This window comes from Gallus gallus, chromosome 20 (assembly GCF_016699485.2).
Source record: "Gallus gallus isolate bGalGal1 chromosome 20, bGalGal1.mat.broiler.GRCg7b, whole genome shotgun sequence".
NCBI classification, from domain to species: domain Eukaryota; kingdom Metazoa; phylum Chordata; class Aves; order Galliformes; family Phasianidae; genus Gallus; species Gallus gallus.
The window spans coordinates 11,428,433-11,455,186 of NC_052551.1; the positions used below are offsets into that span (position 1 = coordinate 11,428,433).

General features: G+C 44.4%; 1 long non-coding RNA gene across 1 annotated transcript in view; it reads right to left on the reverse strand.

The window, feature by feature from the left end:
* Positions 1-7,718: 7,718 nt before the first annotated feature.
* Positions 7,719-26,754, reverse strand: part of LOC121107350 — a 65,058-nt gene continuing 46,022 nt past the window's right edge. The window contains exon 2 of the long non-coding RNA XR_005841308.2: positions 7,719-17,049. This is a non-coding gene — a long non-coding RNA (uncharacterized LOC121107350). The remainder of the gene's footprint in view (positions 17,050-26,754) is intronic.

The following is a 26,754-nucleotide window of genomic DNA, read 5'->3' on the forward strand; positions in this document are numbered from 1 at the left end:
CGCATTTCATTTCTCGTGGTCTGGTGAAATGTGTTTTCACTTTGGCTGCCTTACAGAGGCTTTAAAAATATATGTATACACTTCATTTCTTCATGCTAATTTTTAATCTACTGTAACAATTTTTTATTCTGAGAACAGTTTCAGTTAACGATCCTTCAGCCCTCTCTTGGCACTGCTGCAGTGGCTGTAAGTGGAGTGGAATTTCACACGCACCCAGAGATCTCTTAGTTCTGGATGCGTACACAGAGAAAGCTGGTTGGGATCTCTCACTTGGAGGGATGGCAATGTGAACCCCATGGGATGTCTTCTGTCCCGAATGGGCTGGAAGTCGAGGCACAGTGGCCATTTACATCTTTTACTTGTTTTCTGACAGCTTACAAAGCTTTGAATGTTGGACAGGCTGTGAATTGAAGCACAGGATATAAAAAGCATTTGGGACTGATACACAGTGGGATAAAACTCTGTAAGGAAGCAGTCCAGAGCTAACTTAGTGAATAACCACTTCAAAGTGAACGTTAGGAAAAAGCAAAGAGACTGGAAGGAATGGAAAAAAAGGATTAATCAAAGAAAACTACATCTTAGAAGCTGGTAAGTGTAGGCATAAAGGGAAATCTGCCAGAAGCAAAGCTGAGTTAAACCTTGCAAAGGAAATTAAAACAAATAGCAAAACGTTCTTCAGGCTTACAGGCCAGGAGATGAAGTAGAGAAGAAATAGAGGTGATGACAGAGGGAGAGGCAGGACACAGATGAATGCATAATATATAGTGGAAATGTACACAGAGGAAATGAATGCATGGAGATAGGAATTATCTCATGCAAGTGGAACAAAACATAAAGATCATAATGGGATGATAATTTCTGACTCAGACACCTAACAGGACTTGCCTGTCAAGAATGTATCTGGCTGCATAACAGCATCTCTGCAGGAGCAGCGGAACACAATGTGAGAGCAGGAAAAAGTGTTCCAGAATTTAAAGAGGGGAAAAATGATTCAAGCCTGATCCCACTAACATACAGGACTTTGGGATAAAGTTTGCAGGAAAGAATAATACAAGACATGATGACAGACAGAAAAGAGTTGAAATACAACATGCATTTACTGAAGGTGGGTAGTGTCAGACGAACCTGATTGGCTCTTTAATTAGTTTTCTAGACAGAGAAAAGCTGGTAGGTCTAATCTTTCTGGTGATGAATAAGTGTAGACTAGAAATTAGAAGATATTTAACCTTCAGAGGACTAAGGGCACTCTACATCTTTCCTACATTCAAGGCCAGGGCAAACCACTACATTATAAAGTTACACTCAGTCCATTCATAAAACTGATAGTATTTTCTCTCCCTAAGACAGCAGCTATCCCTAAATATATCTTTCTAAACATAAATTACTAATATTTTGGTCTGTTACTTCTTAGTGCTAGAATTCACTACCATATATTTACTGCTGTCCGGAGTGCCTCTTTTGTTGACCTCTGAACTGCTTTTTTAATGCCTGTTCTGTTCTGCAGATCTTAATGAGCAATGAGATAGCAATGCTGCGTGCATGCACACATTCCTGCACCCACTGCCTCCCACATGCAGGGCCTAATCCAAAATGGTGGGAGCTTTGTGTTTGCTACCGTAGCATTTGGATCAAACTTCCAAAGGGAGGCAGAAATACTCCAGATTTCAAAGGTCTATTTTGGGGCGGATAGCTAAGCATTTCTTTTTAATGGGAAGATAATCAGAGCCATATTTCAAAAGCCAGCTTTTGAACTGTGATTACAAACTCCTTTCTCTCCATCCAGTTCCCAGCAGAAGGATCTCTGTATTCCCACTCTTCAGCTACTGAGGCTAAATCGAGGGCAAACAGACCCCGTGCTTCATTGGACAGATGAAGGTCAATCCCCACGACATTTTATCTTGTGTAATTGAGTAGATACATGGAGGAGGCAAAATACTGCAGTCCTTGGAAGCCTGAGCAATAGGCTTGTGCCAAAGGTAGGATTAATGGACCATTAAATGTATTTTGCCATGGCAAATCCCACCATCCTTGTGCAGCTGGGACACTTGGCTGCCAGAGCATTTCTACAGGAAAGTTTCTATATTACGCATTGGCAAAGCGGCTGGGTTAGCTCTGTCATCGCTAGGGGTGCTTTTTCTGCACGGGAATTGAGGAAGTCCTGGAAAAACGGACATTATTGCCTTTATCCTGTAGCAGAATATTTGCAGGTTTCAGAGCTGTCAAACTCGCAGTTTCTGGAGTGTCTTAATCACGGCAACGAGATTTGTTTTGCGGTGAGCTGGGAGTTCCCGTTTTGGCAAAGGATGCGATTCTGGCGGCCTCTCTGTAGGTGGTGCTACAAGGCAGTGAGATTGAAGAACTGCTCCAGATATTTTTAACGTTCGGTCCCTTGGTTTCTTAGCAGCTCCTGCTAGTTGTACTTTCCTAAAGAAAATCAACAGTTTCCCATAATTTTTATATTTTGCTGCCCTATAATCTAAATGCACCCAGTAGAAATACAACAGAGGGGAACTGCTATTTTCTCTGTGTTCAGACTGTTCACGTTATGTACGCCTGGAAATGTACAGTTGAACACACTGTGTTTTCACATTGATCTAACTTGACTGAAAATTTAACTATAGAATGCAGGATATAAGGAATTGGAGAAGAAGATCTGAAAAAGAGTAACTAGGGGACCATGCAGAACCCTTAAATAATGAATGTTTAATTATAAGGAGAAGGAAATTTATGTCTCCAAGTGAGCACTGTCCTTTGCCACGCACTGAAATGTTTCCTCGAGTTCAGCTGCCCATCTGCACATGCAAAAATGGTAGAAAGGATTCTGCCAAGGTACCAGAACTCTTCCCCTGCTACTAAAAGCAATCAGTCCAGGTGGGGCCAGGTCCTGTTTCAGTCTGGGTAGGCAGTGAGGACTGCTGTGCCTGATTGGAGGGGTGGGATGAAATTTGTAATCAAAATTCAGCGGCAAAAATTACTGCTTGCAGGCAGGAATATCTCATATGTAATAATACAGGGAACCTTCAGGGAACCTTGTTCAAAAGCAGGTGTGAGAGTTACAGCCTACGAGCTCCCACCCCAGTCTTGTGACAGGCCAATAATGCCTATGGTACTTATACAATGGAACAACTCTGTCATCTAATATTGTGCAAAATTCCTTTCCTTGGTTGGGCACTGTATTAAATCTTCTGTGTCACCACAGTGCCAGGTCACCTCTGTAGCAAAGATAAAGGATTGCTCTTTATAGGCTTCTGTATTTTTGATTATCCTAAACACCTCTCCATGTGAAGATAACGTGTTTAAACTGATATATCAAATGACAAAATTTATCAGTGGTCTCTTTCTTGTAAGATATATATCCAAACATTTTCGATCAAGGTGGCACTCCTAGATGTCCTGGGAGAATGGTTTAGCTGAGCAAAAGTTTTGGGGTTGGATATATAGCAGTGGTTAGATGCCCATCTGCAGAGACAGCAGCATGAAGGTAAGAAGTTTCTGTCCCCCAGCTGTTTGCTATTGACCACAGCAATTCATGTGGTACATTCGCTCTGCCAGTGCTTCCTATGGGCATTAGTGCAAGTCAGTGGGTTTACTTGCTGCTGTAGCAGCTTGCCTTGAGAAGCAGAGGTGCTGAAGTGCCAGGGTTTGCTTGAGCCAGAATGCAACTCCAGCTTTGAGATTCTAACAGTGCCATGTCTGGAGTAAGAGAAGATGGACATGTATTGTTTCCAAGTTGTGGCAGAAGCCCATTGTGCTTCAAATACACGCATACATAAATAAAATTCAGTCAAAATAAGTAGCCAAGGGAAGTATTACTATTCATATCTTAGAGGTGAGAAACCAAGCAATAAAGAGATACAGTGAGCAGATCCCCTACAGACATGCTATAATGTAAGAACTGGCAATAAAACTCAGGATTTATCACTACTACCATTTTACAGATGGAAAAACCAAGTCAGAGGGCAATGCTGGCTTGCACAAAGCTTCACAGGTTATTTGTAAGAAACCCAGGACCTGAATCTGGAGCTGCTGTGTCCTGGTCAGCAGTTTTCCCAAGGGAATCACTGATAAGGAGGTAAGTGTCAACGAGCAGCAGAATTTCAGAAAAAGGGAGACTGTTCCAGAAAAGAACATCTGTGTTCGTGTCAGAAAAAGAAGCTTAGACACCAGCACTGCCAGCAACTCATACCTATGTTCTTGTTATCCTAATTAGTGGCAATGTTCCACTTCCAGAAGTTTTTATCTCTTTAAGTCAGGTGATTTTTTTCCCAACTAATAAAATTAGAGAAGGCAATTCAGAAAGATATATTACAGTAGATCATGATCTGACTTTCATTCCAGCAATAACAGTTATCAAAGAAAGATCTTCTTCATAAACGTAGGAAACAAGTCAGGCTAATAAAGACATGAATAGGTTTTGCACATTAAAATATAAAAATAATCAGAAAATCATCTAGTCAGAAAGCCTGTATAATGAGTATTATCTTGCACAGAAGTCTGACTCTGCTTGTGATGGGTAGCATTTAGCTGTAAATCATTCTGAAACAAGAGGGGAAGGAATGACCCTACTCATTTCAGTGCCATGTGGGAGCAGCAGAGGGTACATAAGAGCAGTTTCCTACTTAACCACTCTTCACTTTTGTTGTTGTTGTTGTTGTTTTGGCCTGGATCTTCCTGTAGAATCAGGAACTGTAAATACCTTTGGCAAGCAAATGGATATCCTCTAACGAAGGAATCATAGATTTCCAGGCTGGTTTTCTGACCTCGGATCGCTGCCTGTAGCTGATGTATTATGCCAAGATACTGCCTTACATGGTGTTTATTGCTATTCTCAGAGGTACTTAAAACTGGGAAATGCTAGAATCTGAGATAAGTACCAAGATGATGTAAGAGTGCAAGGAAGGAAACTAGACCAAGCAAAAGAGGAAAAAAAAGAGGTTTATTTGACCAAGTGGAGCAAGGTCGGGGGGGAGGTCAGAACTGCAGCTGAGAATGGCTGTGGGGAGATGATGAAATCCCCTTTCTGCCTTAAATAGCATCATAGTAAAAAAGAATGGCAAGCCATACGTCTGAAATCAAAGCAAATGGGTTGCGAGGAACAGCAGAACAACAGCTCCATGACAAAGTGGTTTAATTTGTTTCTTTTTCTTCCTGTTGCTCACACATAAAAGAATGAGTGTGTCTGTGTCTCTAGAAATGCATTTACCTCCAAATCTGTGAATTTCCACTCCATGAATTAAGGCCTCATGGGTAAGCATGTTGTATTGTCTTGAGTCTATAAGTGAAGAAACTGAGGCAAGGCAGTGTGATGCTGCTTTGAAAACAAGTTTTTCTCCAGGCTATCCTCGCCTGATCCCTCTGAAGACATGGATGTCTGACCTTGGATGACTCACTCAGCCCAGATAGCTCCTTTATCTCCCACTGATGTCCTTCTGCCCAGCAATTCCCAGTGGCTGGCTTTAGGCCAGGAGCCTTCAGCTGCTGCTTGTGGATTCCAGCTGGTCTGCAGAGGCAGTGAGCACTGTCTGTGCGCTGAGCACAGTGAGTGCCCTCACTCACCCCCATTGCTGGGAGAGGATCGTCCAGCCACTGCAAGTGGTGACAGCAGTGGTCAGTGTGGGTGGGGGCTATTTTGATCTCTCTCCTTGGTGCTGCCACGTGCAGGCTGGTTTGGGAGGCTCTGTGATCTGCAGGCTGCATGGCCTGGCTCTGTCCAATGCAGTCCTGATTGCATCTCTGGAAAGACAGTCCAGTGCCTCTTGGCTGTGTTTTACAGAGGTGGCCACATCTTCTCTAGTTTTGGGAACATCCATCACTGTGTACTAGAGTCCATGGAGAAAAGAGAGCCCCATATCTGAATTGTTCTAAGAGGGCTGGATGCAGCCTATGCCAGTCCAGCCAATGGTTATCCTGACACAACCACCTCCTTTTCCTAATGTGGAGGTGTCCACTTCATCTTCTTGCTACTGCATCCCCCTTCATGCTTCCCCATTGGAAAGATTCAGCCGCCAGGAAATACAGTGTGAAGACCATGGTGGAAATTAGGGTGCCTGAATCTGGGTAATTCTTAGTGCTTCGGTTGCCCAGCTAACAACGCTGCCTTTCCCCATCACTGTGGATGGAAGCGTGTTAGAGACATCTTAACATCAGTTACAGAACTGAGGAGATGGTCCAACTGCTGACCTGCTTTCCCTGCAGCCTAGCTGTGGATGATGGTGGTCTGGGAGAAGTTAACAGGACGTAATTTGGCTCCATGTGTTTCCTTGAGGTATTCAGTCTAAGAAGGCTCAGCAGCTTTGCCTATCCGCATCTCGGTTTCCTGACCAGAGATGAGGTGCGAGGAGCTGAACTACATTCCCTGGGAAGAGCTGATAGAGTCTCCCCCACCTCTTCCCCTCCTCTGGTGCTCTGAACCAAAACAGCTGCAAACTTCTTGTGGCTGGAGATGTGCTGAGTGGCCTGGCAGGGGTTCAGGAGGATGTAAAGGAATCCCACCCACCAGTAGTGAGGGCTCTGTGCCACCACCAGCCCTTGTGTGCCCCAAATCCTGACTTCCTGGTAACTACTATCTCCATAAATACTGGTCAGCCGGCAGGAGAGGGGACTGACATCACTGAGCTGCGTTGTATCACGTGAAATATGAGGTGACACCCAATACACTGGCATTAGGCACAGGAGTTGTCTGCTGATGTGGTGACACGCTTGAAGCAAAGCTGGAAAATTTGATCCCTTCCTGCCCGCGGTCTCCCAGGCTCTGTGGTGAGGCACGCTTGACTTGCTTTGCTTGGGTTTGGGGAAATGGGAAAATGTAGCACGCAGGCCAGAACCATCTGCAGTTCGTGAACTCAAATGTGTCAGGTTGGCAAATGCCCTCCAGGCCGTTCTGTCTGCTGCCATCAGGCCCTGTCACAGCTGGAGAGCTGGGCTGAGCACAGCACGGCCAGCTCGGCCCCTGGTGAAGCTCAAGGGAGGTGAAGAATGCTGAGCTGCTTTTGGCAATGCTGTATCAGTGACAACTTTGGCCAGTAGTCAGTCTGGCTCCAGACCTGGCTTGAAATGCCTCCCTGCAGCAGGGACTGCCCTGTGTCCCTTCCTCCTCCCCCAGCACCATTGCCTGCCTGCTTTCCTGTTGAACCAGGGACAGAGCTGGCGTGTGGTTCTTCTAAACATGTGGCCCAGGAGCTGTGAACCCTTCGTTACTGACCTGCCTGCCTTTGCTTCATTTCTGCCTCCAGATGACTTCTCTCTAATTAATTCAGACAACAGCTGTGTTATCAAAGCCAACACCCAGGGCAATGAGGGTTTGCCTTCTCCTGCAGCTCTGCTCATGGTTTCTTCCTGACTTTGTAGCCCCAGTGCCAGAATGATGCTGCCTATAGAGAAACTGTGAAATCATATCAGTGCAGTGAGCACTAACAATTTTACACCCATTATTACATATCCAACCTTCACATGGCCCAACAGTTGAGGAAGCATGTAGGATAGCAGAGCAGAGAAATGACTGCTGAGTGGATGGAGTAATGTCCCTTCTGTGGACTGTGTGATGACCCACACCTTGGTGTGGTGCCTTATGCGTCTTAGAACAGTCATACAAGCATCCTTCCCTCTCCAGTGCCACGAACAAGAGTGTCTCTATTCCTAACTTACCAGGAACCAGGAAATTTGGGTTCCCACACAGATTTTATAAAAACAATTTCAAAAAAAAAAGCCCAACAGAAGCATACAACGAATACCAATTTATGTCTGTCCTAGCACAGGACTTGAAGAGCAAAATAAGATTTTCAGACAAATCTACAATATTCCATTGAGTGGGTGTGTACACATATGCATCTAGAAGGCTTTCTGCTTGTTTATGTAACAGAAGTGCCTTGAAACAGATCTGCTTGCTCTGAAGAGCAATCCAAGAGAGGATTAATGAACAATGCGCAATTAAAGCCTGCACATGAGACAGCAAGTAAGAATAGATCCAGCTCTGCTCCCTTTCCAGGGTTTCCTTCACGGGCACTTGAAGTAGTGCTTGTTTAGACTAATATCTTTCTCTCTATTCTTTCTGACAGATTTTCCATTGGTGCTTTACAAAGGCAGCTACAGAACTGTGCTCTTGTAAGGCAGGTGCCAGCTGCTCGCATGGTGCCCTGATGGGTGCCTGCCCTCAGGGGCACTGAGGGGTCTGGGGCTCACGCTCAGGGACATCCCCTTCCCAGAAGGGATGGTTGGTGTCATGGCAAGTGTCCGCCTGGCCAAACTCAGCAGCTGCTGATGATCTGTTCCGGCACATGTCTTCTGCATGACCTCGAGTGAGCTGTCTAGGATGCGGACGGACAAACTGCCAAATCTCTCTGGGGCGGAGAAGGTGTGAGCCTCTGTGTTCATAGCAGAAAGGGAGGGAGGTGCAAATGTCTGCTGGTTCCTTGACCTCTGTAATTCCCAGCAGGCCGTATTGCCTCGTGCTGGTGATTTAATTTAGTGTGATGAACAACGCCGCATGCCTGTGAGTTGTGATTTCTGCAATAGCTGCCAAGCTGTGACAGCAGCTCCCAGGGGAGGAGCAGGGATCAGCCCTGGTGCCACCACCTTTCCCACTCTGCAGGGCCCATTCACCCGAGTCCCTGAGAGAAAGGCTTTGTTTCCGTGTTGCTTCCCAATCAGCACATGTCGAACGGAGCCCTTTGGGAAGGCTGTGATTCGATAGAATGAAGCTTTTCCTGAACTTCTCCATGTTGCCACACTGACAACGTTAGTCTGGGTGTAAATGGCTAAAAAGAGTGTAGGAAGAGGTAGAGATAATCTTATGGGAGAACAATAAACCCTGCGCTACTGTGGACTGTAGAGAGAGGCAAACATGAGAGAGCTTAAAGCCAGGGCTCCAACCCTGCTCATGGGCTAGGTGATGCCCACTGACATGAACTAAGTTTCCATTTTGCAGGTGGGTAAACCATGGCACAAGGAGGTGAGACAATCCCAAGAGGAAATAAGGAAAGGCTTTGGTCGAGTCCGTGATAGGCATAATGTCTCGAACCTGCACCTCAGCAGCAGATCAAGGCCTCCAGATCACCTGAAGAATGTGCTGCAGCATTCAGTGCACATATTATCCTTCCTCAAAGGAGCAACAGCGTGCACACCATTAAAAATAAATATTTCATGCTGATCTTTCCCAAATGCTCTCTATCTACCTAGGCTCTTAAACAGCACCCGTTCTGCACATAAGCTCATGCATTTATATCTCCCAAGGAAGGTCAGACCTCCTCAGGCTATGGAATTGTACTCTGGGCCACTGATATAACTGTTTTATGGAGATGGATAACTTGTGTGGTTTCATGCTTCCTTTCCCTGAAATGCCATTAAATGTACATCAAGTGCTTTTGTATTTGTTTGATGGAATTTCCTTCCAGACTCCGCAGACAGAGAAAAACCTGGGGACAGAAGGGAGCCGGGGCTGAGCTCTGCTGCTGGCTGGCAGTGCTGCAGTGAGAGCTGTGCACCTCATTTAAATCCATCGCCTCACCGTGAGCTGCAGACTTGGAGAAGTTACCTTATCTGAAGGACTGAAATACCACATCAAAGTGCCGTGTGGATCAAAAGTGAAAGCAAAAGGCATTTCTGGCTGGCTCATCTTTCAGACCTTCCTCTCTCCTTAGTTTCCACTTTGGATCTGATAACACAGCCCGAACGCAGCCTTTCATACACCTTCTTTCCTCAAGGCACAGGTGGCATGGAGCATGCATTTCCTTGTCAGCAGGCTATGACTTTCTTCATAGCGTTGGGTATGATGCTATGTTTTGGCTTTAGGAGAAAAGCAGCACTGATAACACACCCATGTTTTAGCTGTTGCTGAGCAGTACTGCACAGAGCCAAGGACGTTTCAGTATTTCAGCTTCTTGTACTGTCCCACCAGCGAGGAGCTGGGGGGGGTCACCAGGGAGGGAAATAGATGAACAAGGGGAAAGCAAGCTTTTATGAAATGAAATGGCTGAAATCTTCTCGCATATCTCACAGATCACCCATGGTTAGGAGTCAAATACTGAACAGAGCAAATCACACAGGCACAGGACTTGCTGTTCTTAAGAAATATTAAAATCTGGGTGTTCTCTTCTGCACTGTAGGTTCCTCCTGCCGTACTGATTGTCAGGGAGAATCAGAGTCATCCCAGCATGAAGGAACAGTCTCATGACTTGAAAAATCTTGAATCTGACATTTTTACATCCTTCAGCCCCTTTCATTTATGTCAGGAAACCTCTACTGAGTCTGCAGTGGCTCTCTCAGGGTGAAAATCTCCTCTGATAGATGCTCTCAGCTGTGTATCCATTACTGCAGCTTGGTGTCAGAATCAATACATGCGCCTAAGTGAGATTTGTGCAGGTGCTGCGTTCTGGACTCAGAGCTCAGTACTGGTACTTAGGGCCCTAGCGAGTGCCTTTTGAAATCGAGACCCTCCTAGATCTGTGGGTTCATGTAATACGAAATACAACCCCATGTTAAAGCTGAACTGGATTCTTTTATGTCAGGGTTGATCTCCAAGGTTTGTAATGCTATTCAGACTGGCAGTGAGATGAACAAGGCAATTGTATACCTCCTTTTCATACACAAAACTCCAAAAAGAAAACATTGTGACTCATTAGCTATAGAAGCTGTGTTTTGTTCAGCAGGAAGCTTTGCAGATTCTCTGCTCCCAGATCTCCTTACACTCTTCCATCCCACCGTTCTGGAAAGACTCCCACAGAAAGACAGGCAGATATTTTAATCAAGAAACGGTCCTTATTTCCATTAGCAACAGCTGTTTTCCTTTTAATTTAATTCTACATTCTGGATTGTGTTTATGAAAGCTGCCATTAATTATGTTTTTCATCAGTCAATGTTCAGAGATGGCTAATGGCCCAGCACACCTAATTAGTCCTTCATGTATGATAATGTTTCAGCAAGTCTGTAGTTAGAGTGTAGGGCTGACATCCGCTGTGCAGTGGAGCTGCGACTGGGGCTGTGCAGACTCCCCTGGTGTGTGGCAGATCGTGCTGCAGCTGCCTTCCACTGCTGCCTCCAACGTGCGGCTGGCTGTGGGCTGCTGTTACGGGATGTGATGATAACAGACAGTGCCAAAAATGGTGTCTGATGTCACTCAGAGCATGCTAACAAAAGGGTAAAGAATTCAAGCTGCCTTTGGAAGCTCTTTGAAGACAGGGAGTGCAGGGGCTGGAATTAAAGCTACTTTTAATTTTCTTTCAAATCATGCACTTGGTAAGTGTTAGTGATGGCTAAACATGCTGTGCTAGAAGTGCTTTTCTTCAGCTTCTTCTGGGTCGAATCCTTCTAGCCAGCCTTGCTTGGGTGTTCTCAGCTGATCCATGCATTTTAAGCCAGCTCTCAAGTCACGTGAGCCACCAAGGCAAAGCTGGCTGCTTGTGACACAAACTGTGTTGCTGTCTTTAATGTCCAGGCTTCCCAGACACTGGTAATGACCTAACTGTGCTAACCTAGTGAAGCTTACTGGCTTAGGTGGGTCTTTGCCCAGGAACAGAAAAAAAAGTGACACAGTTGTCCAAAGCTGTGTACATGGCAAATAACTCATCTTTGTTCAACAAGTTGCATGAGTAGGTTCATTGAATACTTTGCATTCCTTAGAGGTGGAGCTGGTGTTTGTACATCAGGCTCAGCTGGAACTTTGCCTTCATTTTGAAGGTGTTTGCAGCTGCGAAGAATAGGAGTAATTATCGTCAGGTTGCCTCAGGTAAGAAACATTTAAAATGCTCCAGTACACAAATGATAGCTTTGAAAAATATCCTCATCTGTCACAACTGTGTATTAAATTCTCATCAGTGTGTGTACACAGAGTTGGCTCTATTCTGTTGACCAGGCTGTCACCTGCAGAGTTCAGGGCATTGTGGAAAATTACACAGAGTAGAAGCATGTTTTGTTTATCTTTGTAGAAAAGTGGCACATCACTAGCTCAGGATTTGTAGCTGTACATTGCACAGATCAGTCAGTCACCTTCAGCCTTTCCAGTGCCTGAAACAGCTTGGTGTCCATGATCATTCTTCTTGTGGATTTGCTGTGAGCCCCAGGGGAGGCTGCAGGAAAGAAAAACTGATGCAGAAATATTTGCTGTACATAATCTTAACAGTACAGGGCAATGAAACCACTATCTTCAAATAATGAGAGACACCCTCATATTCTGCCTGGAGGTACTTCTCTGTTCTGTAGAATCACATCAGACTTATGCAGAGACCCTTAGGTGAGTATTCAATTAGCCAGTTTCAGACTGTGTGACCCCACTAAGTTAAAACCTTTTGACTTCTAGAGGAACGAATCTGCCATGCTGCTAAACAGGCAGAGGATTTTTCACAAGGCATCTGCTTCCAAAGCAATTGCAATTTTCTTTGATTTTCATGGCCTGTTGAGAGATGAGAGCAGCACTCTAAAGGAATCACACAGAGTTGGCCCAGAAACAGTTTAAAGGAGAATACAAGAGCACCCAAGGTGCTGTCATTTGAGAAGAGAATGAGAAAAGGCAGATGACCTGTTACAGAACATATCTTGTTCCCAAAGCCTACCGCTCTCCTGTTCCAAAGGTGTGTAATTTGCAGAGAAAATAGGTTCAGACCCAGAATAACTCTGCATTTGGTATTACTCTAACTTAACACATTTTTAGACAGGACATTCAGAGTAAGTATCCTATTGCTACTCATTGTTCAGTGGCCTCTTTGCAAGCTGTTTGATTTCCTCAGCTTGGAGCTCTCTGAAATGTCTCAGCTGGAAAGTGCCGGATCTACCGAGTGCTTGCAATAGCGATACAAGAAATGTGCTAGCAGGGTGTGATGGCCCACTGTCATGTCCTTCACTGGAAACCCAGTGGAACTCCAGGGCAGCAGATGGGTCACTGTTGTGTAAGTGAAGCAGCACTCAACTCTCGGACCTCACCTTTTGGCCTCTTCTGTTGGCAAATGAACCCTGTGTAGTACTGCAAAAACACATCCTTTGAGTGCAAGTGATAAGAAAGACAGATGTTTGACTTTAGCCAGAGAATTTAGAACTCAAAGTCCTTTGAAGATTGCTGAGTTCTGCACTGTGTTAGTTGTCCATATCTATCGAAGAAAACACTCATTTCATCACAGCTGATGACATAAATTCAAACTTGTGAGCAAATGGCTAGATTGAGTTAAATCACCTCTCTATCTGCTAATGGCATTTTCCCCTTTACTTGATGATGAAGGTTATCTTACTGTTTGGAAATTATAACCTACAACTGTTGGATGGCATTATGTGGAGACTTGGGTGAGATAACTTGTATGAAAAATCCAGGAAATCTGAAGCTTATTGGCTTCCCTTCTCATGAAGCTGAAGTACTTCAAGACTCCAGCCGCCGTCACGCACCATCTCCTGCTACACAGCAGAGAAGGAATAGCAGCTGGCAGATGATGGATGGCAATGCCGCAGTCCACTGTAGGGTTAGGAGTGACATCACTGATAGGAAGGGGAGCAGCTTGAGCTGTTTATAAAACTGCACTTGGGAAGTTTGCCCCAGACTGCATTAGCCTCACTTCGCTGCCTACCCTGCTTTTCGCCCCTCAAATTCCAAGTTCCTTCAAGGGAAACAAACATCTGCAGAGACACAATGTTAATTGTTGTACTCAGCACTGCTGTTTACATTTTTGGTGCAGGCAAGTCAAAGCATGTCAAGGCCATCCAAATGGCTAAAACAAGCCAGAAATCTTGTTCTGGCTGAAGTAACAAGGGGCTGGATTCTGATCTTGTGTATGGAGGCATTCTGCGTTGGCCCCAGAGGATGAGAGTCAGGATCTGAAGACCCAGAGGATGTGAACAAAGTAGCAGAGAGGCTTGGAATAGGGTCAGCATAGGAGAGCCAGGAGGGAAGCGTTACCAAGTTAATGCGGTTTTCCATTATCTGAAGCAGTTGGGGATTACACCGTGTTTGTAAGCTTAGAAAGGCAGGTTTCCCTGGGTTCTGCTCTCACTGAAATGCAGCCTAATGGCTCCTTATCAGGAATGATGAATCGCTCTTGTGCCTACACTTTGGTCCCTAATTTCCACTTTTCTTGTGTCTGCTTAGAGTCCTTTTGCATTTTAATATGTACAGCCCTCTCTGAGCCAAGCGTGGCCCTGGTGTTCAGAGGCATTCTGGTAATTACTGCACTCACCAGGTCCCTTTAGGATGCAGTTTCAATGGGGTGTGACTTTCACAATATTTTTTTTCTTGTTGTTGCTCGAGCCACTCCAGGAAGGAGCTGTTAAACACGAGTCTCAGCAGGATCCATCATGACCGAGGACAGAACAGAATGTAACGAAACAGGGTGAATACGTGCCTCGCTGAGCAGGATATGTTCTCCTAGTTATATGGTTGATAAAGCTTTGGCTGAGGTTCAAAAAGGTGTTCAGCTTTCATCTCTCTGTCTTCCTTCCTCCACTCCCCTAAATATTAATGGCTGCGCTCATACCTCCCGTGTTCATGGCCTACTTAAATTGTTTACAGACTTTTTAAATAAAGGATCTGACCTTTTGCCTTTGCAGCTACACAAACCTCTCTCTGTCTTCATGGTGATGCCCCCTCAGTCGCTGCTTGTCCTTGGCTTCCCCGCGCCCTGACAGGCTCTGTCCTGTGCAGTGTGAGGGAACAGACACAAAACCATTGAAGGAATACTGCAGTGGAGTTTTCCAGCTGGAAGGAAGTAGGGATGGCGTCACCCCGACTGCACGTAGCCACATGCAGGCAGCAGCGTGTTGGTGTCACTGATGCTCTCATCCAGCAGCTGGGGTCCAGCTCCTTTGATGACCGGTGTTCTGGCACCATGGGCTCGCTGTTTGAAATCATGCTTGCTCTCTTTTCTCCATTCTGTTTGGGTGAATGTTGAAAGGCTGTGTGGGAAGCTACAGTCACACAGGAAGCCTGTGGCAGTGTGGGGAACAGAATTCGGATCTCCTGAGTCCCCACCTGGTCCATTTCCCTCATTAGCTGAATACAAAGAGAGCAGTCTTTTTCATGTTATTTATTTTCTAGGAGAGCAGAGGCAGTTCTGTGAGAAAGTAACATAGCAAAGGAAAGCCAGCAGGATTGCGACCTGCCAGGTCACAGTGGGATGGAGGCTTCAGGAGGGTCAGGGTGTACTTGTTTAAACCCGAGCACCTTTGCAAGCGCAGCTTAGCAAGTAGGTTACCGTATCATAAGGAAATGGCATGGCATCCAGGGGGTGCAATATCCACGTGCGTATCCATGCCAGGAGGAAAAGAAGGATCCCTATCCCCTTCAGCGCTGCCTCCTTCGTGTCCCTTCATGGGATCCCATTGTCTCAAGACAGATTTCACATGAATTGCAGCGGTTGGAAGTGAAGGAGGGGGAAAATCAATCACACTGTTCTGCTTTGGTTGTGTTGCCATGCTTTGTTCCAGTACCAGCCAACTTCTGATCATGAAATTCTCCTTTATCGTGTTTTTGGCTGCGTTTGCTGTGCGAAATTGGGATACTTGAGTTAGGGCCTGTGTTTATGAAAAGAGACAAGAATGATTAATATTAATGTCAGCTTGAATCAAACCAGTATTTTTAATCTGACAGCAATTAATTACATCAGAGCAGTGACAAATAAGAGCAGAGATGCACAATTAGGTACAAGCAACTGGAACAATGAAGAGTCCATGTGATGTAACATGATTTGGATCAGACCCTTAGGAAAGAAGAGCTTTTATACTCCAAATGGTTATTAATTTGATTGCTAGCAGAACAGGAATTTACTACAGTGTCTCTGGCCAGCCTGTTCGTTCCTTCTGAAGCGACTGGGGTTCCTATCCTCTCCAGAAATTACTGTGTATATCTGCAATACAACTGTAAAAAGTTTTGAATGGAAAAATGTTAGTTAAGTTCACATCATTAATGGCTGGCAAGGACTTGCTGGGGATTGAGATAAAATTATTATTTTCCTTCTGACTTCAGCGTGGTTAGGGAATGAGCTGGCTGGTGCCCTGGTTCTGCCAGGGACTGAGGAGCAGAGCAGCAGAGTTGATTTGCAAGCAGCCTCTGCTCCTGGTTCCATGTCCTGCTTGGTCCAGAAGAACTTGGGTTATTTCCCTCTCTTTAGCCTTGCTCACCCCACCAGCTCAGCTTCTATGGATGATACATCTGAAAAGCAGATCTGGAGGACAGGAAGATGTGGGAACTGGGACAGAAGAGCAGTGAGCATGGCCAGGGAATTAAGGGCTGGACTCTGAGTTGGGATTGCAGCTGTTGATGCCAGGGCAGTCTGCTGGCAGAGAGGGCGCGTGAGCTGCCCAGGAACATGCAGGCAGTGGAATCAGTGCTAGCTCTAGCCACAAAGTACACAGGAAACAGAAAGGAAATCATGCTTATGTCTGTGCTTTCATGGCTGGCTCTTTGTATCCCTCCTTCCTCTTGATCCTGAAGTGATCCAGTCTGCCTAGTGACTGGGAACTGAATTCTTTAACCTGGAAGGCATTTTGTGTAGCTTTCCCCAGCCTAAGACCAAGTCAAGCATCAACGCATCAGTGATCTACATTTTCCAGGCTGGTTTATCAGAATGAAGAACAAAGGGCACAGAAAAAGAAATAGGGAAAAAAACACAAATGGAATGGACACATTGGTTGAAACATCACATTTCTTGAAAAACTGATTTTGAGGTGTCTGTCAAAGCAATTTCTCAGTTTCTTAGGACTATTAAATCACATGGCCTTTGTGTGGTTTTCTGGTATTTCATGAGGACCACCCAGAAGTGGGCCAGGTTTGGTTATTGGATGTACTAAACAGAGCAAGAGACACCAAGCTCCTGCCTGCTATTCAAAAATAATATCGCAAGGGAAGCAAACCACAGGGAGACCGCAGGGAGGTGAAGCCCATTTTCCACTTGCTGAGGGAGCTGCCCTTGCTTGCTGCAGACTGCAGTCTCCATATGCTGGGAATGATTCCCAAAAGCACTCCATCCTTGCCGACTCTGCTTCCTTTCAGAAGCTGCATCCACTGGGATGTGGGGTAAGGAAGTGGCTCTGAACAGGATACTCTGGGGTGTTTTCTCTGTGCAGTGAGGTGGAGAGAACAGCCTGTAAGAGAAAATACCAAATGGTGTTGAACTAGAACAGAGAAAGCCTGTTTCTCCCTTTCAGTGAGTCTCGGATTTTGGATCCTGGACCACCTGATGGCTGGAGAGAGCTTTCTGGGGCTTAGCACACTGCAGAAAGCACTGCTCCTATGCCTTAAGGAGCTCTGTGCTCACCTTGCTGTTGTCCTGCTGCTCCCTTTCTGCCTCTCCCAGCAGGATGAGGAAGAGGAAGGCAGAAAGAAAGGAGAGAACTTGCCATTCCCTCAGCAACCTTTGAAATGGTATGCAGAATAAACAGTAAGGAAAGGAAAGGAGACCTGCAGTGATTGGGAATTTAGGAAAGCCGGGCTTCTTTACATGATCTACAGGAAGAAACACTGTGACAAAGATAGACATCTGTGAAGAAAAAGAAAGAATTCACCGTTCTGAGGCCCTGGGGCATTTGAAGCTGAAGACATGGGCACTGGCTGTACATGAAACTTTTCCTTGCAACCCAATTAAAAAGGACATCAGAGTTCCCCAGCAGTAACATCCAAATGAGGGCTTAGCACATGAGTGGTTGTGCTGTGTAGAACAAACCCTAAGGGACTTGGAGGAATGAGTGGGCAGGCCAGGGTCGTGAGTGGTGCTACGCATGCACTGAGCAAGGTTCTGCCCGGTAGAGCATATACTTGCCTTTTGTGGGTCATTTCCATAAGGCCAGTAGGCACTAGCTGAATCAAATTGTGCGTGTACTAACAGAGGTGTAACACTGCTACATCCCTGCTGCGTACAATGGCTCAGTGAGAGAAACTGATGCCGAAACCCACAGGAAAGAATCTTTCAGATCTTGACTGCTGTGGGCAGTGTTTTCTGAGATTCTTGGAAGAAGACATATGACATTTTGCAGTATCAGAAATCCTGGTTTACACTGGTGTTAGGTGCTGCTATGGGTGGAAAGGAAAAAGGCAATGGGAAACCTTTAGCCCTCTATACACTAAGTGACTACATTTTTAAGCTTATCAGTACTTAAAGGGTTAATGAAAAAAACACTCCTCCCTGGTGACCTTTCACTTCCCTAACGTGTTTGTTGATTTCTTGTCCTCTAGGCATTATTTTTGTTTGGGAATGATATGTGCTTACTCACTCATATGCATTTATTACACAGACATCATGGTTGGGTACATCATCCATCAGTGGAAATGTCACACTATGTAAAAGCTCTGTATCCAGAGTGACAGCTGAGTTACTGCTGGTGTTGTGGAACAGCCCTCTTGCCAAGTTTCAGCAGCTGGACATTTTTAGACAAAACTCGTGTACAAATAGATTCACAAGCAAATGAATCTGCAATGGCACGTTGCTCTTGTAGATGTTACCAGCTTCCATTGGTCACTAGCTACCCTGCAGGGACACCAAGATGTGCAGGTGGAACATGGCCAGGGGAAGTTCACAGAAGGGAATGTGATCAAAAGCTGTTCTCAGCTGATCAGCTTTTGACTTCTCCTGCAAAATGACTCATTGCACTCAGCTCTGCTAAATAGATTCAAAAGGCACTGTTGCTAATTCCGCTGCTGAGCTCCAAGCTGAGGATTAAACGGCACAAGGACGTGTATCCCCATTTCTCTTGGATGGAGCTCAGACTGAAGGAGCAGTCTTTGGTACATAGCAGTGGTGGCAAGCCTGTTTAGGCATATTCATTTCTCAGTGTGTTATTTGCAGCTCCTGCCTTTATTCTGTTGTACAGATATCTAGATTTTTATGACGATGTGGAGTTTTTGTGGCAACAGCTGTGGAAGCCAATGGCAGTCATACAAGCCAAACTTCAAGAAACACTTTGTAAAATAGACAGCAATCTGTTTTGGTGCACCCCATCATTAATTAGAAGAGACAGGCCTGGCAGGTTTGGAAAATGTTATCTCTGCTGTTCAATTTTTAAGGGGATTCTGAAACGGACATTGAAATTCTGTGCATCTTCTAACCATGAAGAAAATTGAGCTAGAAAAATGTAGGTCATACACTGATTAATCTCAGAATTGAAATAAATTATTTATATTACTTACCAGCTGAGTCTGTTTGTGATAGTTTTTTTTTTCTGTCTATAGGCTGATTAACTTAATTTGGTAATAATGAAAGAAGCAGAGAGAGGGATTAATACCATAGGAATAATGAAAACCTGAAATTGTCTTCAAAATGTATCCCAGTAATTTTGTGCTTACAAGAAGTGGATTTGAGGTTAATCTGTCTAATTTATAATACACATGCACTGTTTGTGATAGCATTCATGTGAATGAGGCATTAAGCGTGTGTGCCACCAGTCAGTGTCAGCAATGATTGTATGCGGTATGACACAGAGGTGGCATTATTTTGGGCCTGTACTTTTAAAGGCTAGGCTGGTGTCTGAAACTTTTGCTTTGATAAGCAGGATTGAATACTATTGTCACGAATTTAGAAGCTTCCTTTTTTGCTTACGTTTTTTCACTTGAACTTTTTGCTGGGAGATTTCTAAAGGTAACAAAATGTAAATGTTAATTCTGCTTCAATTGCAAATATAATTAATACAAGAATCTGAACCACGTTTGATACATTTTTTTAACAATTAAAAAATAATGTCTTTCCTAATGCTGTATTCGATTCAACTTCCATTTTTGCTTTGGAATTTTTTTCAGTGAAAAGATTCTAACCAACTTGATTTATCTTTAAGGAAGCAGTGATCACTGCAGTAGGGTATAATCATCTTTAGTTCCAAGATCTTTGAACACAGTGTGTTTGCACTGAAATCTGAGTTGGGATCTGCATCTTTCATATGCCTTAGGCTATAATTTGTGGAATTCATTTGACAGAAGGATTTCTTTTATAAGACACATGCACACGAGAGCAGCACCATCATTTCCCTCAGTATGTGGGAGCATGCAGCCTCATAAAAATGTGTCGTGATTCCCTTTGCTGAGAAGACAGAGGAGCTCATGTGCTCCGGTCCAAGGATTTTGCTATCAGAAACAGCATCAGGTGACTATCACAAAGGTGAGGTTAAGGAACCCCATGTGCCATGGCAATCATTTCTTTTCTTGCAGAATGAATAATACAGCTGTGAAAATGAGAATTTAAAGAGCGAAATGGGCTAAGATTGGTGCCACAGTGTTGACAGAGTGTTATTCCGTTGTTGCACAGCTGGGATAGATGTCTATCTGGACGTGTTTATCTCATTTGAATTTTCAAAACAACCGAGGCTGACGATGCAGAAATAATTGCAGAAATTGACAAGTTGTTCAGCTGTTGTTTGAACAAGAAATGTCTGTATGCATAGGAGGATACTCTGCTGAGCTTTAACACGAGTCCCTAAAATAGACAATATATCTTGAATACTCCCACAGACGGACGGGCTCCTCCACAGGGTGACTCAAAGGGATGGAGCTGGCATCTACAGTGTGCCTCCTTCAGTCCTAAAGAGCCCTTCAAGAGTAGAAATGAAGCTTTTCACACAGCTGCCATGTTTTCAGGATGTTACTGATGTGCTTAGTTTGACTGACAGGTCCATAACACTTCCACTGAAATGGCTTATTCAAATGCAATTGGGGCTCGGAATCCCAGGTCTCAGTAAGGACTCCACCTTTCTCTGAGCTGTACTGACACATTCCAGCTAACAAACAACAAGAAGAAAAACCTCTGATGAACTTTTCTGAGCAAATAGCTTAAGCACATCTAATATGTCATTCCATCATCACCATTATCATTGTATTCCTGAGTTGTTAAGTTTTAAAAAGAAAAGAAGCAGGTTTCAGATGCCTGGTGTATTTCTGTGTTGTACCTGTCTAAAGGAACAGCCTCAAAGCTTAGCATCCACTATAATGCGAAGTGATTTTATTTCTGCCACACGCTTTTCTCAAATCATTGTCTGTTTACACAGAGATGTCAGATGATAGAAGCAGTGAGAGGTAGGTGGGTGTGTACTGGATGCTATCAGTTTTGATGGAGAAGACACAATAATCTATTTCTAGCAAGAAGAAAATTGTACAGTTGGTAAAATGGCATTATCCTGCCTCTTCCAGTATGTTTTCACTTGATGGATCGGGGAATAAAATGTCAGTATTAGTGCACAACATATTTCCCCTCTGAGTCAAAGAGACGCAATGTCAGAAACACATGCTAAAAATGTCATTTGCATTCCTGCTCATTTCTCAGATCCAGCACCAGGCATATGCCCCTTATCTAATCTTGGCTGCTGCACTACTCTAATGCATGCTGTTCTACTTTATCCTTTGTATAATTTCAGACGTGGTTTCTATTTTCTTTGCACTTCCCCAGCATAGCATATAACTGCTTGGAAAATGTTAACATCTGCAAAGGGAAAAAAAAAAAAAAAAAAGAAGAAAAAGGAAAGGAATTAATCAAAGCTCTGAGATTTATGGGCTAAATCCTTGGACTTTGGTCCAGCTAGTAGGTTTCTTTCTCTGCTGAGGCAGCAGAAAGAAACTGAGGCAGAGCCATTGAGGATTGTCCTGTCCTGTACAGGCAGGGCGGAGCGGTGCTGGCCTGGATGGCTCTGCCTATCCCTACTGTCACACATGGGCGCTGGCACAACCAGCAGCCAGGCCAGCACCTGGTTGCAGCAGGGCTCTGCTGTGCCAGCCTCAAGGCAGTCCTAAGTCATGCTGGAAACTCTTTCAGCCCAGCTTCTGTTCAGTTTCAGGGAAACAGAAGCCGAGTGTACAGCATGGCGCAGCTGAGGGCTGAGCTGGGTTCTGTGGAGGTGGTTGCTCTTCATGTGTGAGTGCTGGCTTGCTAGGAACACCATTCTGATGCAAAAGAAATGTGTAAACCTTGATTCCTGGGGCACAACCCCAGGTCATTTACCTTGGGCACCCTTGCGGCCTTGCAACCGTGCCATATGTTGCTGCAGTGCCAGCTGAGAACTGTGAGCCCTGCATACCATACCGCCATCTGCTCTGACGCACCTAAACAGATAATTAAATGCTGGAAACATCAACGCCCAAAGGAAATCGATGGAAGTGGCTCATGGCAGGGGTGTAGCGAAGCCCTGTGGACCTGGTGGCAGCTGTGTGCTGCCAGAAGTGAGGACCTCTGAGATCTTTGAGAGCTATACCCAAAGATGCCTGTTGATGATATGGCTTAGTCATCAGATTCTTGGGTCTTTCCAGACAGTGCTGGCACAATGAGTTGTTCTGCCAGTTGTTCAGAAATCCACTCATGCAGCATTGTATGACTGGAAGACATTTAACAGCTACTCTGACATGGGCTTATTATTATATCGTTAAGATTATTGTTGTTATGGTTATGCCTTTTTAGAGAATAGCAAGAAATTAAGATCTGAAGAGGAAAAGTCAAAGTTCTTGGGAATGTTTTACTGTTCACAGAAGATTACCTGCGTATTTGTGGTTTCACAAGTACCACTGGTACTTTAACAGTCATACTGTTATAGTCTGCTAGAAACATACGTTCAGACTGGATACCCATTACTGGAAATGACAGCGGGTGTCTGGAATGGAACTTGTATGTTCTTCTGAAAGTTTCAGTTGTCACAATATGTTACTTACAGCGTTAATATCGCAAATTGGAATACAATGTAGAGACATAAAGGGATTTACTACTACAGAACTGAATGTGTTACGTGATGGAGTGCTGCGATATTAGACAACGTGGCATTTCATGAATAAAACAACAGACCTTACAGCACTCCTTATAAAGGGATAAAAGGACTCGAAGCTGGTTGCATTCACAGGGTGACTCTCTGAGGACTGTTTCAGAAATTTAATGATGGCTTTTTAAAATCTAATTTTATTCTAACTAAAATTAATAAAATCCACAGGAGCAAAGATAGGAATTAATCATATCAGATCCATGCATATATACTGATTAACAATGGTATTAAACATTTAAAAATCACAATGAAACACCATCTAAAGGCATGTGAAATCTCATTAATGGAACTTGAAAGAAAGAATGCCACAAACTGAAGAAAGATCCTTCTTAGATCAAACATTGTCTGTCAGTCCAAACGTTTGCTCAGCACAGTGTAGAGAGGAGGGGAAGCACTAAGCAGCTGTCCTTGCTTTGCCATTATCACTGTTTGACCTGTAGGGTGACTGAGCCACCTTAGGGGTGTCACTACTCAGCCAGAAGAAAGACGTGGCCAGTAGAGCCTCCCTCTGACCAACCCTTCTTCTCAGTGTGTCCCAGCAGAGCCTTTTGCCAGCATGATGTGTTTGGGAATAGTGATGTGCAGCTCCTCATGTCAGCTGTTCCCTTTGTGCTGCTGAACGACAGAACCTGTCCGGTGTAGAGGCCTGCCCTATAAACCTAGATAGAAGCCTGTGGCTACCACAGAATTTAGCTGTTTGTACTGGGCTAGTCTTGAAGGTTAGGATGTCTCCTAACTCCCCAAACCTTGCATTCATTTTGATGCATGCAGAGTAAATTCATCCTGAAACAAAGAGAAATCCCATCTGCCCTGGGATGCAGATGATGTTGTCACCCTCTAGAAAAGATCTCTGCTAATCTTGTCTGGCTAGCATCAATTGCACACCGTCCCACAGGCAGATGGGGCAGAAGGAAGCACAGAGCTTGGCAGAGAGAGCTCTGGGCCCCATGTATGCTATAGGAGTGCTGAAACGTGTAGAGAGCACACCAAGTTCTCCCATTTGTGATATGCCAGGTGGCTCACCCCAGAGCTGGCTCAGGCCACTGCAGCAACAGAAGAACAGCAGAACTGGCTTTGAGCCTGGCCTGAGGTTTATTTCTACACAGATGCAACCACTGTCCTTATTTGCCACTTCCCGTGCAGGACTGTGTAAGTGCAAGGCATTATTCTTCCCATTATTTTATTACCTGAGAATCATGGCTCTTCACTGAGGGAATATCCTCATGGCTGAACTCAGACTCAAGAGTATTTTGGGCTCTAAAACTTTCACTGGTGTTGACATGGAATAATTTCCCCCTTATTAATCTCTGGATTTTGTGATTCTGCAGCTGCATATGGAAAATATTAAATGTGGTCGCCTGTCTGTGCTTTCTATTTATTTTTTGTTTAGAAAAGTTTTTATGCACGTTTCTCTGAAGCCACCTGTTCAGCCCTGGACTCTGAATTTGCTCACTGCCATTTGCGTGCGCTGCCTGGTGACACACAAGCCAGAGCACACCTCTCTTTGTACAACTTTTCTTTGATTGGTGATTGCTGTTACTCACATTAGCAGACCTTGCTGGGAAATTACTTTCATTGTACGCATTTTCATAAATGTGTTGGAACGTCTGTTGGGATCTGGACCTTCAAATATTTTTCATGCTTATATTTTTTGCCTACGTATCCCCATGGGAACTGGTGTTATCCTTCCCAGTGGTAAACGCAGCTGGTACTGGCACCAGTGATACGATTAATATCATCAATGCAGTTGTTTTCAAAACTGGGATTCCTCTTCTGTCCTCCACCATTAGTGAGCCGTGGGGATGGAATGTGTTCAGAAGTGCTGGAGCAGCACTACCAAAGCAGAGAATCCCTCAAGCTCTGACATCAGAAAAACCCGTATATCCTCGGCCCCACTTCACAGGCTCACTGCATACTGAAATATAATTAATGCGATATCTTCTAATTTTTCGATCTTGAGGTTCATTTTAACCATGTTCAGAATTAAAAAAAAAAAAAAAAAAAGAGATGACGAACCCTTAACGTTGCGGCACGGTGCCAAAAATGTATGTTTTGAGCATTCCTCCTCCTGATTTGTTTTGACAGTTATTTCATTTTCTGAAGCTGCAGTTAGAGCAATAAAAACAAAACTCACCACAGAAAAACAAACACCAACTCCCCTTCCAGCAAAACTAAGATTTTTCAAATGCTGGAAAACTGTACAGCTAGAGCCCATTGAATTTCCACAGGAGGTAAAGCTCATTAGCAAACACATGAAAGACAGCAAGCAGATTATTGTGAGAAAGATATTTGCACAGTTACTTCAGCAGCACTTTATTTAAAGTTTCTGGTTGCTGGCACTTAGACAGCATGTGTGACCTTGGCTGGTGCTGGTTACTGCTGCAGAGCTCCTGCAGCCAGCTGAGGGCTGGGGGAAGGTGCCCAATGAGGAGGGGAAACACTGACATTTCTCTTTTTATTCCACCGACAGGTCATCCATTAAGGAGGCATACGGAAGAGGAAAAGAATCCCTGGGGTGGGAAAAGGAGGGACTGCAGGGAGCATGCCCATGGCTGTGTGCATAAGGGAGGTATTTCCCATTTGCTCCCATCTGTGCTGAGCTGGTTGCCCAAAGACCTCGGAGGAGCACAGAGGCGCTTTCTGTTACAACTTCCTGCTCTTTGTTTAAGAAAACACATTAACTAGAGGAAGAGCCTTCTCACTACAATCCCGATTACTATTTCCTTCAGTTCCATCAAAATGACTTCCCAGCCCAGCCGCCCCACCAGCCGCTCTCCCCAGCCCGGGGAGTGTTTGAACTCCCTTCATCTTTTCTGCAGTTAATATTTTGCAGATTTCAGCAAGACTCCCGAGCTTTGTGTATAAAAGTATAGTTTAAGCAGTGACAAATAGAAAGCACATGCTTATTAAAGATACATTATACAACTCAGTACTGCTTTAATGTCATCTGCTCCTAAAACAACAAACCTGTGGGGACTTGTGCCTGTGTGTGTGTGTCTTGGAAAAGGAAGGCAGCTCTGAGGTTATGGTGACTCATGAGAACAAGCTGGTAGATAGATTTGGGTCCATGCAGCATATGCCAAAAGCACTGCTAGCTTGAGGACATCTGGGGGTCGTGACAGCCACCTGATGCATGGACCCCACAGTGTGGCTCCTCCTCAGCTCCTCTTAGGGTTGGGTGCTGCAGGAAGGGTGTGCGGATCTGCAGAGCTCCTGGACAACTTCTCCCTCTTCCTTCTCCCCACTCTCTCAGTCAGTGCCTTGCAGCCCTCAAATATTTGCAGCTCTCTGACTTTGTTTTACTTAGAGTCTGAGGCAGGCTTCCCCAGCCAAACTTCTAATCTCTTTGATTTGAATCCCTCCGTGCTCCACAGCGCAGAGCTGGTATGCAGTGCTGGTAGCATTTGGCTGAGACAAATGTTCTCCATGTGAACGCAGGGGCTGTGTCTTATTTGATTTTGTCATTTTCAATTAAACTTTGCATGTAGTTCTGTTACCGCTTTGAGTCCTGTTTAGTGCTAATATTTAATACACACGCACATCAAAAGTGCTTTTCTTATTTCAGCTACATATTTTAAACATTCCATCAAAGATAAATATAATGGGTTTTTTTAGCTTCTTGCTCTCTAACTTTTGTCACTACAGAAATGCTGATGGTTCAGTCCAATTAGTGTCATATCAGTATTTTCATATATTTGGAATGAGAAGGGAGGAGGACAGGAAAACAGTCTGTGACGGCACTGAGCACTGCTCCATGTAAAACTAATAGAAGAAAAGTGAAATAGCATGGGATATTATCACAGTTCTTTTTTCAGAAATGCTTTCTGAAGTTATCTGTATATTTTAAATTTCCCACAGTGATACACTTCAAGTTTTTAAAACAACACAAACATTTGCCTTGGCTAACAGCCTAGTGTAAAGAATAAAAATTATCAACACAACTGGATGGCCTTAAAAGACAAGGTATTCTCCCCATGGAGGAGAAGAGAATGTAAAAGTAATCTGTGCAGGCACAATTCTATTCACGTGGAGCCAGCAAAAACAAGTGTGTTGAGACAGTTATCTCCTTTA